Raw genomic sequence first — 6,000 nt, 5'->3', positions numbered from 1 at the left:
ATCTCTCGGCGTTCCAGGGTATAGCCGGCCTAGCAGGTTGCCCTAAAACAAATTGAGAGATTAATTGCGTCCAACTGGGAAAGTAAGACTTCCAGACCAGTCCTGAGGAACTGGGGACGTAACAGAAAACATAATTTTTGGTGGCAGCGGTGGGATCTGCCGAAGGATCTGTGCTTTTGAGAGATTCAGTGGATAAGAATAAACAATTTTCAACGTAATCATGCAAACTCGCTCAAGCTCTGCAAGCTCCGTAACCACAGGAGCTACGAAAAAACAATATAGCCCAGAAGAAATTGAAATTATAATGAAGAAGATGCACGAGAAGGAACAATTATTAAAAGAACAGTCAGAGGATCTACAAGTTAAACAAGAGCGTCTTAGAAGAGCTCAGGAAGAATTAGAACAAAGAGAATTTACCGAAGAATCCACAGGCATGGAACAATTAATATCATCGATGCATAAGATAGCTGATCAAATTGAAAGAATTAATTCAAGGATTACGAACTTGGAAAATTCCACTCAAGACACAAGGCATGATAGGCCTGAAACACAAACGACTCCGCAACTATCTCCGCATAAATTTGATGTGATGGATCAACCATCCCCCATACGATTAAAAGATGCTATCGACACGATTCCTAAATTCGATGGACATAAAATGTCCGTTTTCCATTTCAGTAAAATATGCGAACGCGCTCTTGAATTAATACCGCAGTATCATGAATATTTCTTAGTCCAATTAATAATGAATAAATTACAAGGACACGCTTACTCCGCAGTAGAAGGATCTGAATACCATACTGTTTTTGAATTAACACAAAGATTGAAGCTTATATTTGGACCGAATAAATCGGTAGACCAATATAGAGGAGAATTGGCAAATGTATACATGAAGCACAACGAAGATATTTTCGATTATATTGGAAGAGTACAAGAATTACGTGCTGCAATCGTCGATGGAGAAACAGACTATACTGGACATATAGATGAAAGATTAAAAGATGCAATCGAGATAACTACATTACACAGTTTCATTAACGGACTTCCATCTGATCTGCTAGTAAGAGTCAAGTTAGAACATCCGCATACTCTCAAAGATGGAATAAGCACTGCCATCCAATTATCAAAAACTATAGAAGCAGAGAACATACGGAAACGAACCGTGTTCCGTCCGAATTTCCAACCACGTGCAGATCGACCTAATAATTATAACAGCACTTCTCGCCAATTTCCTGTAGCTAACAACACTAATAATCAATCTAAACCGGGTAATGGGAATACAACTACATTATCACCAGCTCTTCCGACATTCTCAAGACCAGCAATGCCCACTGGACAATCTCCGCAGAATTATCAAACAAAGATTTGCCGCTATTGTAAAACTCCAGGCCACCTGATACAAGAATGCCGAAAACTAGCCTGGAGACGAGCTCAAGAAAGAATACAGCAACCAGTAAATTCGGGAAACGCTCAAGGCGTTCCGATAAATCCCGGCGTCCGTCGGAACGATCAGCAACAAGGGCGCCCGACTTATATCGTACAAGGAAAACCAAGCGCCACAGTCCCTCCGGAAGCAACAGTGCAAGCCTCCGGATCTGCCAATTGAATAGCAATCAGCATCCTACGGATTTACCTACGATTACATTAGCTTCTCCAGACTTGGCAAAAGAATGCAGATTTATGATTGATTCAGGATCCGGTTTAAACCTTATTAAGGAAGGATGCCTGAAACCATACGTTAATCTTGATACAACCAATCCCCTCTGCTTGCAAGGGATTGCCTCTGAAACCGTCGTCACTTTAGGCGTCATTTTTATGACGATACTCGGCAAAACGTCCGAATTCTATGTAATCTCTGACTCAATCGCATTCCCACAGGATGGGATCTTAGGCAACAAGTTCCTGAGGGAACGAGCCGTTACTATAGATTACAAAAATAATTTTATTCAACACGAGGATAAAAGAATTCCTTTTCTAAACTCAAATTCTATACTTCTTAAAGGAAGGAGCGTTACCCCTTGCTCTTTTCCAATCTCAAGTCACCAACAAGTCGGTTATGTGCCACGTCATACTCTAGCCGAAGGCATCTATTATGGGCAAGCAATCGTTACTAATAATAACGGGAAGGCATACATGCCTATCTTTAACACTTCCGAGGAAGAATTCATTTTCAATATCCCCGTTATTCAACTACAAGATTTTGACGTCTGTGAGCCAGACGTATCAGCTACTAACTCCGTTGGATTAGAAGAAACCCGAGGGAAATTCTCTAATGCCATCGACAATCCTATTTATTTTAATCAAGCATTGCCCCAATCTACTGAAAGAGCTACTGACGTTATAAACCTTCTTCGACTAGAACATCTGAACTCCGAGGAGTCAGCAAATATACAGTCTCTAGTATACAAGCACGCCGATAGATTTCATATTACTGGTGAACATCTTCAAGCTACTAATGCCGCGCAACACTATGTCCCTACTATTAATGAAGTACCAGTCCACACAAAACAATACAGGTTTCCCCCTGTACATAAAGAAGAGATCGATAAACAAGTAACCGAATTATTATCTTCAGATTTAATCGAAGCATCAACCTCACCTTATAATTCTCCACTTTGGATTGTTCCTAAAAAACCAGACTCTCTAGGAAACAAACGATGGCGAATGGTCATCGACTACCGTAATCTTAATGAAAAAACCATAGGAGACGCTTATCCTTTGCCGAACATAACAGATATACTCGATCAACTCGGGTCCGCTAAATATTTCTCTGTACTAGACTTAGCATCAGGATTTCATCAGATTCCTATGTCATCAAAAGATGCTCATAAGACTGCTTTTTCCACACCTTATGGACACTACCAGTTTAAAAGAATGCCGTTTGGATTAAAAAACGCACCCGCAACATTTCAAAGACTGATGGATAACGTGCTCTCTGGCTTACAAGGAAACGAATTATTCGTTTACATGGATGACATCGTTATATATGCAAGATCTCTAAAGGAACACGAAGTCAAATTCGAAAGATTAATGGAAAGATTGAGAACAGCAAACTTAAAGCTGCAACCTGATAAATGCGAATTCCTACGACAAGAAGTCATGTATTTAGGACATATAATCGGAGCTGACGGAGTCAGACCCGATCCTGCAAAGGTAAAAGCCATTATGAAATTTCCTACGCCAAGAAATCCCAAAAATATTAAGCAGTTCTTAGGATTAGCTGGATATTATCGAAGATTCATACCGAATTTTTCCAAAACCGCTAAGCCATTAACAGATCTTTTGAAAAAGAATAAGAAATTTGAATGGAAAGAAAATCAAGCAGAAGCATTTAATAAATTACAGCATTCATTATGTTCCAAACCTATATTGCAATATCCGGATTTTAATCAATCTTTTATATTAACCACCGACGCTTCTGGATATGCCGTCGGAGGCGTACTTAGTCAAGGAGAAATTGGAAAAGATTTACCCATAGCTTATACTTCACGCGTTTTGAATACAGCAGAACAAAATTATTCTACGATCGAAAAAGAATGCCTTGCAATTATTTACTGTGTAAACCACTTTCGACCATATTTATATGGCAGAACTTTTACAATTATCACGGATCACAAGCCTTTAGTGTGGCTACATTCCATTAAGGACCCTTCTTCGCGATTATGGAAATGGCGGATGAAATTATCCGAATACCAATACGAAATAAAATATAAAAAAGGAACTTTAAATAATAACGCCGATGCTTTATCTAGAAATCCTGCTGTCAACATAGCCGTACCTTTATTCATTGTTGACGAATATTCTTCCGATGAATCTATTTTCTCGCCTCAACCTCCAGGCATCTCTAGAAAACAGAACTTAAATCAAACGAATAAAAGAATCATTCAAGCTACAAGAACCTCTACCCCCATACAGCAACAAGAATTGGAAAACTCCAACATCAACTCTGAAGATCATGACGACAGTCAAGTTATCATCGAAGAAATAACAGACTCCGACGAAAGTACTGAGTCCGATTATACTGAAATAATAGATTCAAATATTATACCTCATCAACCGAAACCTCCAGAGCCATCGCCATGGAGCCAAGCTCAAGTCCGAGAAGTACGAGAAGGCTTATTAAAGCAAAAAGATAATCATGTAATATTTCTTTACCAAGATGGTACTCCTTACGATAATGGAGCTAAACAAGATCAAGAAGCCAACTTGCTTCCTAATTACGAAGAATTAACATTCGAAAGAGCCAGAATTCGTACAGTAGAATCCAACACGCTTATTGCTCTCCCTATAAAATTAAACAATCGCATTTTAATAAAAGCTCAAAATCTTAAAAACTGTTTGAAGTCTTTAGTAGACGTCATTACTGAACTCGATCTATCATCTTTCAGTCTTAGCAAAACCGACCGTTTCGACGATTTGCCATGGTCCTATATAATTAACCAGTTTAAAAAACATCTCCAAGAACTACCTGTCAAAATTACCATATGCCTAAATCTTATACAGACTCCTGAAATAGAGCAACGACTCTCCCTAATTTTAGAAAACCATGCCTCTGCGCATGGCGGACATAAAGGAGTGACAAAAACATATAATCGCCTCCGTTCTCGATATTGTTGGAAGACAATGAAGAAAGATATTCAAGATTTCATAAGGACTTGCCGTGAATGTCAATTAAAGAAATTAACTAGAGTTAAAACAAAGCAACCAATGGTTATTACTGATACGCCTGGAATGGCTTTCGACAAGGTTTCATTAGATATTATGGGACCTCTTCCCATCACGGATAACAATCATCAATACATATTAACTATGCAAGATTTACTAACGAAATATTCCGTGGCATCACCTCTACAAGAAGCCACATCTTTAACAATAGCTGACGCTTTTACCAAGGAATTTATTTGCATATACGGAGCCCCTCGTGCCATATTAACGGACCAGGGAACTAACTTTTTATCAGCTCTAATGAGACAACTAACGAAGAAGTTTGGAATACAACATCTTAAGACCACAGCTTATCACCCTCAGTCAAATGGATCACTAGAACGCTCACATCATGTACTAACGGAGTACCTAAAGATACAAATAAATAGAGAGGTAAATTGGGACGAATATATTAAACTCGCAATGTTTTCATACAACACTAGCGTACACGAAGGAACTAGATATTCACCCTACGAATTGGTTTTCGGGCGAATAGCTCGACTACCCTCTGCACATCCTATCATCGAAGAAAATACCGAACCTACTTACCATGAATATATCACGAACCTCTTTAATAAAATAAGAGATCTGCAAGCTCAAGCTCATTCAAATCTAGTACAAGCTAAAGAGAGAAGCAAGAGATATTATGATCGAAATATAAACCCTCGAGCTCTTGAACAAGGAACGTTAGTTTATTTATTAAAAGAACCGCGTAAAGGAAAATTCGCCGACCAATATACGGGTCCCCATGAGGTACTTGAATTATTACCTCCCAGCAACGTCAAACTCAAAATCGGAAATCAAACTCGAATTGTTCACGTTGACAAAGTGAAGCTCGCACATTCTAAACCCGGATGAAACATTAATGATAATTTCTCTTTTTATTTCAGATGCTTTGGCACCGACAGCCGATTCGGCCGCAGCCAAATATCCAGCAGGTACATCGAATCAGGGATTCATTCCTATTCGCTCACTGCACTCATGTCCACGGGGCAATCTGCCTCGAGGATGACACTAATTTTTGTGACCGGTGTTACGATCAAACTCACACCGCGATAATCCGGGAAAATTACCAGAAAATTCATAGACATTTTTTCGTAAATAGTCATCTAGTTAAAGAAGAATACTGCATAACTTGCGGTATAGTGGTAATAGAAACTCAAGATATAATTAATTGCATTCCCTGTGTCGCAACAGCTACTAAATTACTACAAACACTAGAAGAGACTTCGACTCATACCGATTATACATACCCCATAGTCGTAAATGTCTACGACAGAACCCCTGCGCTATAGG

This window comes from Camponotus vicinus, unplaced genomic scaffold (assembly GCF_025532165.1).
Source record: "Camponotus vicinus isolate PSW18456_S1 unplaced genomic scaffold, iyCamVici1.0 SCAF_8, whole genome shotgun sequence".
NCBI lineage: Eukaryota > Metazoa > Arthropoda > Insecta > Hymenoptera > Formicidae > Camponotus > Camponotus vicinus.
The sequence above is the reverse complement of the archived record's forward strand: the minus strand, read 5'-3'. Positions refer to the sequence as shown.